A 15,891-nucleotide genomic window follows, 5' to 3' on the forward strand; every position below is an offset into this window, starting at 1 on the left:
ACTATACATTTGATAAACACACAGCTCATTTGCTGCATTGGACTTGGATACATGAACACGACGAGACTATGACGGTGCGCAGTGCTCTCCAGCTCCGCGCTGTTTGACAGCTTGTGGCTGTTGTGGAGAGTTTCATCGACACAGAAACCTTTGATAATGTCAATAGTCAACTCTGAGTCTCTGGATTGGTGTTAGTTTTATTAGATGGAGTGGTCCTCATAGGTTCTGTGACACAGTCGTCTACCTTGGTTCACATCAACACATGCAGGTCTCCTACTGCGCTGGCGCCTCGGCCAAACACCGCAGCGAAAATAGTTGGAGTTCCGCTCCCGCAGTGGTGACGGCGTCCTCTTCCGTGTGCCCATTAGGGTTCACTGATCGCGGACACACTCTCACAGGCAGCGCTAATGCTACAACCCAGCATCAGTTGGGGACCATCAACAAATTCTAAAATGGTCCAAATATGAGAAAAATCTTCAATAAGGCAATGAAAAACAACCAAGGTTTTTGGTCACACCAGACAAAGGACTGACAGTTTGAATAATGATTTACGAATAAGAATATGAAATTATCATTTGTTCACATTATTTCTAATATTTCTTAAATAGCGTCAAGGAAATGGGCCCAGATGGGTCAAGTCAACTGTTGAGAGATGTGCGATACATTGGGGACAGCAGACAGACGGCTCAATTTAACCCCTAAATAAAACTGGCAGTGCAGTCTGTCAGACACCAGCAGCCTCTATGAGAGATGTAAAACATTTTTTGTCCATATCGCTCATCCTGACTGTCAACCATATGATATAAACATTCCCCTAATTCTAAATGAAAAGCATAGCAGCTCAATTCCACAAGAGTTAAATCAAAATTCAACATACTGGTGCCATTATGTGGTACACCGCCCAATAAAATGAGTCTTGACGCCCCCCTGCCCTTGCATTAGCAGATCATCCATGGCCTCTTGCTCAGACTGACAGAATGCTGTGGTAATTTTGCAAACAAGTCACCTGAAATCCATCCACGAAAAGCATACATTAGATATTCTACTAACCCCGACAGTTAGTTGTTGCATTGATTCAGTAAATAAGCATTAGCTATGACTAGCTTACCCTTATACGTCGTCAAAATGCTGTGGTATCCGCCCGTCTTCAGACTTTGCACTGCTGTGCATCTTCCCAAACTTTTCCGTTTCTTGCTGCCAGCAACCTTATCTGACTTGTTTCCACTCTGGCAAAATGGCATTGAAAAACCCAACGAGATGCTAATGGATTCTGTCTTGCGCCACGTCATCCAGAACCAACGTAATGTTTTTCACTTTGCATATTCACAAGCAGGACATGTTGTCACTAAAGATTCCATTTTTGTCGAGAAACACAAGTGTGAGGCTTGAAGAATGTTTCAGCGTGCACCTACAGTATGAAAAAGGATTCGGGGGATAGAACAAAGACCCTTGGCTCTCAATTAGCTTTTTCCGCCTTTGGCCACTTCAGATAGTCGGAGACATCTTACACTATTAAATATTACATACAGTCAGCAATAGTTTTGTACCGCAAAATATATCAAATCCATGTTGTTTTCAAATGCTATATTTCACACTTTTTCTAGCCTCCACACTTTTAAAGAGAGCTGAGAAAAGCTGTCTCATTGAGAAATGGCTCGTGTTCATGGGGTTTGTGCGTCTAATGAGACCGTCCTGCGGCTGCTTTCCTTTGGAGATGCTCCATGTCCAGCTGGCACGAGACCAAAGACCAGGTGGAGGGATTATATCTCTACACAAGTCTGGGAGCGTCTTGCGGTCCCCCTGTGGGACTTTGCTAATGTGGCCAAGAGACGTGGTGATGTGGTTTAAGCTGACATGTCAGTGACCCGGCAACAGAACTGTGATGAAGTGGAAAGAATGTCCTTGTTCTCCTGACATTTTGGGCTGAATTCATTGTCATATATGGAATTCCACTTGGTAAGGCGTATTAAGGTGTCTATGCTTTTAAGTGGTTAAGCTGGATTCTGAGCCTATGACATGCATTTTAACCAGCTGTAGCTATATGGAACTGGTTCTTAACGTCCATCACTATTAGGATTGCAATGAATTGCTATGACGAGTCACCGACTAGCTTAGCGATTACGGAGGATGGCGCGTACAGGTTGACAAACATACAGACTTGTGTGGCTCTAGTGTTGAAAATACTACTAGAAAATTGGAAAATGTGTGTCAATTTAAACACTACAGTATTTATGTGTTAAATTACAACCGTATTAACACTTGACCAGTCGCAACTATCGTAACCATTAGTCAACTTGACTGCCTTTGACTCGACTGTATAGTGTTTGCACAACACTTGTATAGTGTTAACTACAGTTTTTAAACTGAACAAAATGTAGTTTGAATTAGTTAGCAGTTGGCGACTAATCGACTAGTCATTTACAGAAACTCCGGATTAAAACTCCTACATAACTGCCATCTGGTGCAGTCGATTACGGTTCACCATTGTATGGATGCACAGTCGTCGCCACTTTCAAACAGCTACAACCGCGTCTTGTAGCACAAGCTGTTCGCCATGTTTGAATGCTGTGAATATACAAGATGTCAGCTTCAATAGTCAATCATCTGGGTTTGCGACATCTCATTGTATGGCGCCACAGAACGAAGCGCGATGCTATCAAGGCACATTGTTACGAGTGTTTCTTTCAACAGGATGTTTGGTCTTTGTGAACATGTGTGTTCTGCGCGCTGCAATGTTGTGCCGTCTATTGGCAATCAAGCCAATAATAGTGGATCAAAACAGGCTTTATATAGCCTCTGCTGACAGTGTGGCGGTAATGAATGATCTCTGTTGTTCTCATTGTTCTGCCGTTCAGGCTCATCTGTGATGAAAATATCAAAGTGTGTTGCTACCAAGGTTTATCTTCGTCCTGTTGTGACTTTATTGCTTTCGTCTGCAGGTGCGCGCGTTACTGTGTGTTCAGTTGCAGATAATAGGATTTAAAAGCCACTAGATGCTTGTGATGCTTTATTGAATTTTGTCAAACTGGAGGAACGTCGATCTTGTAGGTGCCCTGCAGCATGAAAATTCAGAGGAAAAAAAAGACTCAGCACAAGAGCTGTTACTGTTACAGTTGTCCATCTGTGCATCTTAATCCATGCAAGGTTCTGCTAATGGGTCAGTGTCGCTGTACAGCTGTGTGAAAGGATAGTTCTGAATCTTAATTGTCTCTTTTTTCCCTAAGCACTCTGGTTTCCTCTCATAGTCAGCAGAAAATGTGACTGGATTTATATATTTCCTATAATGTATAGGTAAGCAAAACGCTATCTTAGCTGATGTTTGCTAAATTTAACACTAGGTTTTCAATTATTACCATCTTTTTGGGGAAATATCTCAATAGTTTTGTAGGTATCTACGATATGAGTCACGTTTTAGATGTATATGAACATTGCTGTGAAACACTGCATCCATTTTGTTCTATCATGCCTTCAATGTTGTTGTTTTTAATGTCTTATGATTAAGTTATTCAGCATGTTAGAGTCAAAAAAAGTTGAAGATGATATTTAGCAGAAGACGTCTGACTCCCTTTGCCTTCCTGGAGTTCCACTTGTCTTATATATTTGCAAAATGTCCTCTCTGATCCCTTTGATCAATCAGTAGAAATGGCTGAAGTCAAGGTAGGAACTGGTCTGTTTGATGGTTGCCATGTGAAGCTGCTTGATTTAATGGCTGCACGTGTGTGTTTTTACTGGGTGGAAGGAATACATGTAGCCACCGCTGGCAAAGGCGCTGGTCTGTGCTGATGGTCAAAATGGAGAGAAGAAAAGTTTGAGCGCTGGTTAACGCCACCCTCATGAATTCCCGAGGTTTCATGTCAAAGGCTGTTTCTTTGGACACCTTCCCAGATTTGTGTTTTAACAGCGGCAGCTCCCTCCTTCCACTCCATCCCTCCCTCCCTCCCTCCCTCCCCTGTTCTCCTCTGTTCTCCCGCTACTTCTTTAGACGGGTAAACAGGCACGCAAAAGCTCCTCAGCCTATCATCTGTGACCGCCGCAACAGCCAGACAGCGTAACACGATCCATGATAGAGTGGTGCAAATCGCCCATTGCTCTCGTCTACCATCTCGCACAAGGAGGGGGAGAAGCCCACCAGAAAGGCTGAGTAGAAAGAGAAGAAGAAGAAAAAAAAAAGAGGAGGAGGTATAGAGCCTGTGGATACGGCTGCAGCGGCGACTAGAACGAGGCTGGTGTGACTTTCCGGTCCACTAGGTTTTAACCCTTTTGACGGTGCTCCAGTGGCTTCCATGTGGTAGCGCAGTAGTGCAGCAGCGGTGGAGCAAGAGGAGGAGACCGGCTGCGCTTCTATAGAGGAAAAGCTACATCGCAGCTGGAAAAGTGGATCATCATTCTGTGAAGCACCAGTCTCCTGAAGGTAACCGTCCTCAATCCTTGCGTTCTGAAGATGAAACACGTACAGCATGTTTCTTTAGTGGACATCTGTGCCGGTAGATCTGGAGTTGGAACATGTGAAGTATGTGGAAAATTCTCTCAGCTCTATCCATTCCTCTGTGCTTTTCCTTCTCTTAAGTAGGCGGACTTAAAACAGAGCTGCACGGCTACATGCCTGAATCTATATACCAGAATGTGTGTGTTATCCTGACGACTTACTTGTCTCAGCGTTTCATCCCTGACTTGATCAAGTTGATGCGCAAACATCTGATAGTGTGAGGAGTGAGTCCCACACAGAGATTGTGCGGAACAAATGCTTCTCATTATTGAAGGAATACAGTGGTGGAGCACATTGCCTTCAGCAATCTGGGCTTTTATTACGCGACAGCAGATTAAATGCACAATTACAGATGTTGAACAGCAGCTTCTGCGGCGCAGAAGAAGAATCAATTGCAACAATGGTAGAACACAATCACAAAGGAGGAGACGTGGGCTGAGTGAGAGTAGGTGTGTCTATATATTTTTAATGCACAACCGGGCTCATTGCTGGTTTCCCGATTTGATGTGAAACAATGATCTAGATGTTTTTGTCGGCTGCCGCGGAGATAAGTGCATTTGGAAATTGATCTAGTGAAATGTTCCTGTCTGGTGTTGTGTCTAGGAAGTGGAGCTGCAAAGTGTTGGAGGGGAGTTATTGTTTGGAATCTGAGAGTAAAATTTAATGGCCCGGATTATTCATTTATATTTTGTCTGGATATCCGGCCGGCGTTCTACTCCTCTCCAAACCACATCTTTGCACTCAATATCGATCACTGTCTGTGTTTTAATCTTCAGCGGTCAGCGTTGAACGACATCTGGACCCACCACAGTCGGGGTTGACTAATTTTCCTTTGCTAATATAGGCTTTGTACCACATGAATTAATTTTAAGGAGTGTTCACACACTTACAGAATGTCAACATTATCACTTCAGATAACTTCCATAACTAGCGTCCCGCCAAGTCCAGTTTTATATGGAACACAGTTGGTTGATATTTCAGTGGAATACTGTGCTCCATGTTGGAATAATCTACTTCAACATTTGGTTCAGTAGTAGGCCCATTGTGGTTTCACTGGTTCTGGTTGTGATTAACCATATTCCCCTTCTGAACCCATTTCCTCTGATTCCAACAGGCTTTGGTGCTGAGCAAGTAAAGTAAACAACAATCTTTCGTGTCATTCAGCCGACCAACTTCTACTAACAAGACATGGTGCTTGCTCTCGAAGAGGGAATGAGGATGAGGAAGTTTGCTTGCTGTGCCAAACTTCTTGCACTACTGGACACATTTTTTTTAGAAAATTATTTGCAGTACATATTGCTAAAAAAAGCTTGTTTCAAATCTGCAATAGTCTCCAGAGCAAGGTTTGTCCATCATTGGCAGATTAAAGCTGATTGTTGTGATCAGCTATTATGTGGTTTAACATCAGGCAGCTAGTATAGTGACTTGGTGTAGGCAGTAGTGAGGAAAAAAAAAAAAAAAAAAAAAAGAACTGAAATGCATTTGAGTCCTTCTATGATCAACCAAACCATAATGTCAATAAGCCATAACTCAAAAATAAATAAATTATTGAACTACTTATAAGAGAGCGAGACAAAACTGATTTTGGAAAGTTCAACAAAATGTTTTACACGAGGAACTGACCTAATATTGCAGCCGAACGATGAGGTACTGGCTTGCTTAAATGTCATCGCCCGCAGCAGAGTGTGTGCAACGTTGCCCTTTATTATTAAAGGACATGTGACAAAGATACTCCCTGCAATTGCTACTTACACTGAAGGAATGGCTAATGAAATCCTTCCTGGTTGGTGGCTGAAGGGTAGTAGTGATAGCATTGTTAGCTGTATCTGGGTCATTTGTGGCAGCAACACACCAAATGTGGTGGATTTCGTTGGGTTGGCAAACATTTCGAGGCAAACATTTCATCATGTGGGAATGCTTCCTCGACCTCGGCGCTGATCCTTTATTTAATTCAGGCACACATTTGTATAGCATGGTTATTTCAGTCGGCGTATTTCAGTTTTAGAAGTGGATATTAAGACAGAAACTCAACATCAAAGTACATGTCTTTCTGTGAATTGGTGACTCGCTCACGTTTCCTTGCCCTTAATCTTCAAAGAGAGAGCAGCGCATATTCACACTCATCTTTTTGATCAATACAAATATGAATAAACATGAGGTGTAGTCGCACCTTTTATTAGGTCCCACTACTGTATATGAACTCCACGAGAAAGTCAAAACTACTCTCCAGGAGGTGAAACGTTTGCTAAGAAAGTGTTCCTATATAAATGATGTGTACTTATCAGATTGTTTTAGAGAAAGAATCCGATTGGCAATGTTTTCGTAGCTGTTGTAGCAAAGACTGAATCCCTCGGAAAGCCTCCGATATTGTGGATTCTGCCAGTCATGAGTCATGGGCTACTTATCAGCTACTCAAGTTGAAGAGAGTACTGTAAGATTCAAACCTTGATTTGGTGGCTAGGCAAAATGTCAAGTATTTTAGATGTAGAAATCCCCCTCATGAGCAGTGGAAATGTACTGACCCAACATAAAAGCATTTTCCCCACTGTGGAGGCATTATCAGGACTCCTTTGACAAGCTCTGGAGAGTGTGAAACCTTTTCTTGATAAAGTCCTGCTCTCACGAGGCGCCACAGATGTTCCAACTTAAGCCATGTGATTAAGCAGGAGTATGGTGGTGAGTGTCAATTGTCTTGGAATGGAACACCATCCATCTTCTATCAACTGAAGTGGCCATTGACTCATTTCACCTCTCAGTGAGTTGGGGAGATGGAGAACCACGCTCTCAGCTTCATTGTGGACAATAAGCACTTGCCTAGTAACAGTAGAAAACCAGTGTTTGCCAGTGCTAGTCCAAACCTTGAGGAAAAGACTTAACAGGAAATAATCATGCACATTTAGATTGCATTATTGGGACTTGTTTGCCTTGTCGATTCATTTGGAAACAAATTTCAAATCCTCCGTGATGTGTGTTCAACAATATTTGTCCCTGTGATTTACAGGGACACTTTCCCAAAAAGCCTCGAGTCTTATTCACTGCGGCTCTCTGTGTGACTTGATTGAGATTCAGTGAGATTCATTAGCCATTTTTCTTTGTCCCCTCTTGTTTTCATGCTCTGCCACTATTCATGTATTCATGTGACAACACAACTGCCTGCATATTCTGATGGCACCGCTTGTGCTCAAGAGAAAAACGGTGGCAGCGAGTGATTGCGCGATGGAGGTCATCGTATAGGCGTGATTAGGGGAGGACAGCGAGGGAAATGGGCCGTTGAGTTTGTAGGTTACATCGCTGACACATCAATGGTCAAGCATGGTCTAAGTGTTTTGGACTGGCTCTTAGCTTCTCGGGTAAAAATGCTAGTTCTGTCTGTGTAAATAGTGCACAGAGGAAGGGCTAACATCTGAGCAACGACTTGGCGATACAATACAGACGGTATCCCCATGCAGGACTGGCGACTGGGCGTATTTGTGTTATTTGTTAGAAGCGTTGCTTAAGGGAAGACAACTAAAAATCACAAAGTAAATAAAATGTACAATATTACGTGTGTAGAAACTAGTTTATTGTTACAAACTCCAATATCTAAACCGTCAGAGTCCAACAGGAAAGTTGTCTAGTTCATTTTATTCGACGTGGTCCTGCACTATTCACTGATTTTGTGCCACTAGGCCAAAAGTCTGTCTGCTTCAGGGAAACAAAAATAAATGATAAATAAAGATTCCTCAAATGAGATCACTGTACTTGCAGTGGGTTTTCTTCAGATAAGTGAACAACTACTGGACATAACTACTTGAACAATGAAACTACAGGGGTTGGACAAAATAATGGAAACACCTTAAAGGTTTTTTAGCTTTAAGGTGTTTCCATTATTTTTGTCCAACCCCTGTACCTTAGTCTCAACCAATTTCAAAGTCTTTCAAGATGACGTAAAAAAAAGGGGCAAATTATGTTATGAACTTGACTTGCATCATGAAGGCTTGTAAACATTTTATAGACTGCATTGTTTTGGTTTCACTTTCAACACACAGGCTTGTTTCAAAGTTGCCGCAGTACCATCCACTCATTTCACATTAGCGGTTGACTGTCATGCGACATTGGTGCAGTGTTGAGCTAGCTGCATTTCATGAGTATTTGACTCAAGGGTGGCACTTCATACAAATGATCCGGCTGTTGTCAAAGTTTTTGCTACCCTTCAGTGTCGCGGTTGGCTATTCTACTGTTCAGCTTGAAGCTGGCAATACAAATCCAACTTGGGTTCTTAATGCTAGCAGTTGGAAGCCTAAATGCAACCCTAAAAACACAAACAAATACAAGTATTTTTTTAATCAAAGTGTATAGTGCATTGATATTATCAGTTGTCTTTGTTCAGACGTGGTCTGGCCGGGTAGTTTTCACTCCACTGAAGTGTTTTCGACGGGTCAGTGACACAGCTGTTTGATGCAGCAAACACCATCTCTGCTATTCTTGCTCGAGCTCCGCAGTTCTCTCGTCTTCACTGTGAGACCTTGTGTTGAGCATAATAATGTATTCATGAAACTGCCTCGCAAATGTTGTTTACATGTCTGCATTGAGGTCCATAGAAGTGATAGACAGTCTGACCAAACGTGTATATACTGTCTATGTATTTCTGTGAGTTCTTTGTTCAATTATAAATGTGGTTCAGCGAGTGCAAAGATGAATACAGATACTTGTGATTTTTTTTTAACAGCTGATGTGTCTGGATCCCAGCTTGAATGGGGGGGGTGTTCACACTCTGACTGCACTTAGATGTGTGTTGGTTACAGACTGCAAGCAACTGGAAGGAGATGCTTGTATTTACCAGAGTGATGTATTGTGGGTAATGTATGCAGGCAGGGCTTCCTTAGGTGTTGCTGTTGGCTTGTAGACTTCCCCTTGATTGATCATTTTCTGTTGACGTCACGGCCATGCAGACAGAGACGGATTGAAGTGCTTAGCAGACCAATAGCTACTAAGACAAAGAGTAATTGGTGTGTTGTGAGTGGTGGCCGGCGTAAGCTGAGCAGATGGATGAACAGAGGAATAAGTCTGAGTGCCGTGAAGGGTCATATAGAGGAGGTCCCACATGCATTTACAGGTGGCAGGAAAACATAGGCATCTCTTACCTGGGAATTTCATCTTCAAGCCAGTGGGATAAATGATACACTGGGCACAGAGGTGAGCCAGGGTTTTCAGCGGGGACTGCTTCTTGGCTGGTTATTAATTACTTGCGCTGTGTTGGATTCATTTCTTAACCCAAAGAGTGTGCAACGTTGTATTGCTGTGATTTTACATGCTGCCTGAGCGGCGGTGTGTGGAGGTAATGGAGGGGGTGGGCATGCCACTGAGGAGGTAGGTATATAGCGATCCAGCCTGTCACTTGTAATTATGTTGAACAAATGAGGCTTTAGCAACTGAAAGGGGAGAAAGGAGGTCAAATAAGTAACACGATTACATGACACACAATGGTGCTGGTTACACGTTTTGACACTAATGATGTCCCACTTTAAGTGTTGTTGGAGCTGATTGGTGCTCGACAAAGTGTCCCTCAATAACGTGAAAATTATTTAAACATATAAAATGGGTCTGCACAGAGGAGAGTTGTTGGGCCACTATTGCTCTGTCAGGAAAACAACAATTGTTTCTTTATATCTACGAGAAATGTCTCATGAAACTCCTCTCATTCCCTGGCAGATCCATTTTGTTGATTCGCAGTCGTGTTTACATGCAGGAAGCCAGAGTCATATTGGTGTTTACCTGCAAACTAATATACCGAGGATGATGCAGTGATCATTGATAAAATAGTGAGGAAGATTTCAGCCAAGCTATACTATGGATACTCGCACCACTTAGAATGATAATCCGTCCGACTGAGAAATGGGTCACTACATAACTGTGTTGGTGCTGAATGGCTTTCTATTAATTCAGTTCCAAGGTGCTCAGATGAAGCTATTAGATTGGATCTAATTCTTTTGACTTGAAGAAAAACTGGATGTCAGAAACGTCTTTCAAATTTGTGACTTCCAAAGCTGCAGTTCAGGACCACAGAAGTCTGGGCTCAGCTGGACAATGGTCTGTTGGCACATCAAGCCATCACTAAAGGACAATGCAGAAATGGTAACATTATCATTTTTGGCTTGAAGAAGCTCAATGAATGAGTGTCCTCATTTTTCTGAGCCATTAGATGTTGATCTCTGTATTCTTTGGATGTGAAAAAAGTATTTAATGAAGGTGTTTAGGTGTTTAATGAAGGTGTGTGATCCACCTACTGAGCCTTGAAGAAGAGGCGTGATGAAGCTTTGTCAGCCCATCACCAGTGGCTGTCATGTCACATCATCATCTCGCATCAATGGTGAATAACTACGGTGAATGACCAACCCATCCTCACCACCATGGCGTAATACAAATACATCCGACCTACAACCGTCATCGGTTCCGACCAACCGGCCGTAAGTCAGATTGGACGTAAGTCGAATGCCATTCAAAATAGCAGACGCGAGGGTTATAGGTACTGCTGTAGTGGTTCGCTGTGTGAGAGTGAGATGCTGGGATACTGTGCTGCCGTAACTGTCGTACATGATGCTGGGCTGCTACGTGCTGCGGTGACGGACATTGAATTAAAAAAAAGGATCTGCTGGCTGTGGTCGTAAGTACGGGTGGACGTAAGTCGAGCAGGTCGTAAGTCGGATGTTAGTTACAGTATATTGATGATGTGAAAGACACAGGCAGCCTTCAGCGTTGCATGTCGACTCATTGGCATTTCAGTGGAGTACAAAACATTTCCCTTCACGTGTAAGATTCCAGGTGGGGGGGTGACACGAGTAGCTCTGTGTAGAGAGTGGGGGTAGTGCAAGGCACAGGGGAGACCTTTGGAAACTCAATTCACCAACTTTCATTGGATTTCACTTGCTATTTCTAACCCCTTATGTGGCTCTGAAGGTCACTGTAACAGAAAAGCCTGGCCGTTTGAGGGGCTTTTAATAGCAATAGACACGCTATGTGTGGAACCAAAGGAGCGCCATCCCATGGCTTACCCAACCTCTGTTTGTCTTTTACGTGACCTGCTGCCCACTGTGTCAAAATACGCCGCGGATGGTGAAACACATGCTTCAATTGAAAACTTAATTCGTCAACATGCAAAGCAGTAAGCTGCCATTGGTGTCAGCATTGGACGAAAAAGTCCACTTTCCCAATGTCAATCTCTTACACCATGGAAGTGAAGATGTGTTGGAATGAACCAGTGGTATCAGTATGTTGCTTCATCAGACTATAGGCTTCCTAGACTAAGGGTGCACAGAAGAAATTCCTGTGATCACTTTCATCTTACTACTGTACACCTCAGCTTCCCCCAACATTTAAAGGCGCTTGCTCCCGATGCTGCTGCAGCACGTCTGCCCTCCTAAACGGGACAAAGACATCCATTTTTAGGTATGCAGCCTTCAAAAACCTAGTCGAGACTATTGTGTCCCATCTTTTGCAAGATATTGACATTTCAGTGTCTCTCTGTAAAACAGCCGTTTCGGGTTTGTGCAGCAGTTGTGAAGATGAGGAGCGCTGCTGAGGAGGTGGAACTATTGTGAACCTGCCGTTGTCAGCCGTTATTACATTGAAAGAGTAGGTTTGTGTCCCTGGAGGAGAGAGCCAGTGCAATATACCCGGCTGGATTATAGGAGCGAGAAGGTCAATAAGGTTCATTCGTGTGACACACTTGCACTAGTGCAATTAGTATGGATATAATACTGTATTGTCAATTTCATAAATCGTGAGGGGCTAACTCGCCGTCAATGCAATGCAAAGGCTTTTTTTTTTTTAATGTCTCCTCAGAGCAAAAGTGCATTAACAGCGAGGTCAGAGCAATTTTATTTTGTTTTAATTTGCTGGCTTTTTATTTCCGCCTGCAGTTCTGTCAGTTCAATCCTCCTCACAGCTTCAGTGAAGAACACACATCAGGGCTTGAGGGCCGCGCACAGTCGATCCAAAAAAACTGCTTTTGTGCATAATTACGCAGCTCTACGATGAACTCTTCTATAATTTATCATGAAAGGATGAACTCTTCTTTAATTTATGCAACGTCTGAATGTATTTCTGGATCAGGCAATGACGCCGCTGCTGTGTTTCCTTAGTCTCATTTTTAGCATCAAGCTTTCAAGATCAAGTCATTTAGTGCGGTGGCATTTACTGAGTCGATCTGATGAATCCAAACAACCAAGCAGCTTATGAGTGGGTTTGTCATGATAATAAAAATACTTAAAATCAATACCTGAAGATGTCTGATACCTGATACCACTTTTGATACCGGAGGGATTGAAAAAAAATAAAATACAAAAATAAATAAAATGCTTAAAAAGGCATAAAAAATATGTTATATTTAGATGAAAATAAGTGATTAAACTATTAAACTATTATAACAAATAATCAGTAAATTACAAAAAATAAAACGTGTGTAAATAAATAAAAGGACATTTGTGCTTGCAAATTAATGCAAAATAAATAACCCAACTGTCTATTTGTTTTCAAAGCTGACTACTTTGATCATATTTTTGTTTTTCAAACAGCTCTGAGAGAGTCGGCCGTAACTTAAGTTGCAAGTCGACTTCTCTCTGCCTCGGTCTGCATCTTTAATAGAAGAAAACACGTGAGTTTGCAACGGCTGCTAGATGCAGCAAAACATCGTGCAATACAGCTAATAAAACATATGACATTAATGTGGGCCATTATGACTAACATCCGGAATCAGTTTCCTACAGTAAATAAAGTAAATGATGAATGGGATCTATATTATCTGGTCGTGCCATGTGTCTGCCTGTGGTGTACGGTCGGCACCATAGTACATAATAGAATTATACTCATTCACGCTCTTTTAATGTTCACACTTTTCAGAACATGAATGTTTTTGACAGCCTTGCTTCTGCTCACTGGCAGCAATCCACTGGAGCTGGTTTTTGCCTTAAATACTCAACCAAGTTACACTCGCCTTTCTGATGGTAATGTTTTTTGGGAGCGCACCAGTTGATAAATGTGACCCGTTCTCTGCCAATATGGCTTCTGTGATGCGTCTATTGTTTTTATTTAAACACAAAGGCGCTGGGATCTATGTGGATAGACCTCCATGAGAACAATCGTGCAGATGTTGCTCACAGCAGCTACAACTGGGTCAGCATTTTCAAAATGTCTGCTGTCTTGTTCTCTCCGATAGTCGTCCTTAAGTGATGCACAAGCCCGGATTTGAAAACGAGAAGGGAAATACGGCCACATTTATTATGACGACAGTGGAGTTTTATCTTCAGCGACAAGCATGTGACCTTGCGAGACAACAACGTCAGCTCTGTACACAAAATCTGTCTGTACACATTCGCAAACCCCCTCAATCACAACAGTGTGCCCTCCACCAGACAAAGCCTGCGTTATTTCGGCACTCATTATCTTCAAATCCACATCTGAAAGTAAATCTTAATAAGGTTTTCGGTGAGCATGTGAGTGTGAAATTGTCCATGGAGTGATGTCATCGGGGAAACACTGAACCTGCCGTTTTAATTAAAGCTCAGTCAAGTATTGTGGATGGGACGTGTGCACACCTGAAAGCACCAGGCTCTGCTGGGAAACGTTAATTAAAATATGAAATATAATTACAATGGATAGCTTTATCGGAGAGAATTAATGAAATATTAAGTATTCAGGGAAAGACAGTATAAGGTTGAATAGAAATGCTGTTAAATGTGTCTCAGCGCTGGGAAGTTTGGAGCCGACAAGTGTTTGGTCATGGTGAAATAAAATTCTTGTTTTCCTTTTTAAGAACTTTAATGATGAAAGGGAAAAAAAGAAGATGCTTGGGGGCAATGTTATTCTATTTGTTGGATAATGAGATTGTTTAATTTATACCAAAGCCTCTGTGGCAGGGTGTAGAAAATTAAAGAGAGGAAGGCCTTTTGTTTTCGCCTTTTGTTCACATGGGATGATCGGGCAAATTAGAGCGCTGGCACTTGCCGTGAGTAGTGTGTTTAACAGCCGTTACGACATATTTGTGTATGTTTTTGGAACATTTAAAGCAGCTTGTAACCATCCCTGCATCGCTGGGCTCTTATGGTGTTACTTATTCAGTCCGCGCATGTGTGTTCCAGTCTTCTAAACCATGTGTGAACTCGACGCCGGAGGGCCAATACCCGTGATGTGTACACCCATTGGTGGCACCATTCTTCACCTTCACCTTCTTCTGCCGCTTATCCGGGGTCGGGTCGTGGAGGCAGCATTCAGAGCAAGGAAGCCCAAACTTCCCGATCCGCACAAACCTCCTCCAGCTCTTCCCGGTGGATCCCGAGGCGTTCCCAGGCCAGACCGGAGACATAATCTCTCCAGCGAGTCCTGGGTCTTCCCCGGGGTCTCCTCCCGGTAGGACATGCCCGGAACACCTCCCCAGGGAGGCGTCCAGGGGGCATCCGGATCAGATGCCCGAGCCACCTCAGCTGGTTCCTCTCGATGTGGAGGAGCAGCGGCTCCACCCCGAGCTCCTCCCAGATGACCGAACTCCTCACCCTATCTCTAAGGGTGCGGAGGAAACTCATCTCAGCCGCTTGTATCCGCGATCTCATCCTTTCGGTCATTACCCAAAGCTCGTGATCATAGGTGAAGGTGGGAACGTAGATCGATCGGTAAATCAAGAGCTTCGTCTTGTGACTCGGCTCCCTCTTCACCACGACGGTCCGATACAGCGACCGCATCACTGCTGCCGCTGCACCAACCTGTCTATCAATCTCACGCTCCCATTTTCCCTCACTCGAGAACAAGACCCTGAGATACTTAAACTCCACCACTTGGGGCAAGAACTCTCCACCGACCCAGAGAGAGCAAACCACGATTCACTGGAATGAATCACCATTCTACTGGAATGTATTTGAGTTGTCTTCTGAACTACTTTTGTGTGTTTAAAATGACTCACCCCCTTTCACTACATTGTCTTCTCACTTTCGCCCTGCTTCACTTGTGTTGCTTGCTCATCAGGTAGCTGCCACGGAGGCTGATTGACTGGCCTCACCTGTGATCTCAAGTAGAACCGCTGTTAGCTTTCTTTGAACTGTTGTGTTGTCACTTTGAAAGGTGTAAAACAATAACATTACAACAACATGGTGTTTATGGTGAACGTTTGTTGACCTTTCCAGTGTAAAATACATCAGTTCTTTATGATAATAACTGGCTAATATGCTAGTACAGAAATGAATACGCGGTTTATTTATGGTAATATCTGTTGCCTCATCTAAAATGAAACCTGGCCATTGATAAAGTAAAACTATAAAACTGATCATGTCAGAATGTTTCTGATGATTTTATTTGGTGCATTTTTTTGTTCTTTATGAGTGCAACTGAGATATAACTTCCTTGCTATATTTTTCTTCTGTTTTTCTGGCCCCTTAAAA

The 15,891-nt window shown here is 42.9% G+C and overlaps 1 protein-coding gene across 8 annotated transcripts in view; it reads left to right on the forward strand.

The window, feature by feature from the left end:
- The window catches only part of si:dkey-237h12.3 (teneurin-3), a 266,708-nt gene that overhangs the window by 83,227 nt on the left and 167,590 nt on the right, over positions 1-15,891 (forward strand). The window contains exon 1 of one of the 8 annotated variants that reach the window (XM_053878284.1): positions 2,259-4,411. The exons of the other annotated variants lie outside the window; for them this stretch is intronic. The gene's annotated coding sequence lies outside the window, so the exon portion shown is untranslated. Of the gene's footprint in view, positions 1-2,258; positions 4,412-15,891 lie in introns of those variants that run through there. 8 annotated transcript variants of the gene reach the window in all.

This window comes from Synchiropus splendidus, chromosome 11 (genome assembly GCF_027744825.2).
Source record: "Synchiropus splendidus isolate RoL2022-P1 chromosome 11, RoL_Sspl_1.0, whole genome shotgun sequence".
In the NCBI taxonomy this organism is placed as follows: Eukaryota; Metazoa; Chordata; class Actinopteri; order Syngnathiformes; family Callionymidae; genus Synchiropus; species Synchiropus splendidus.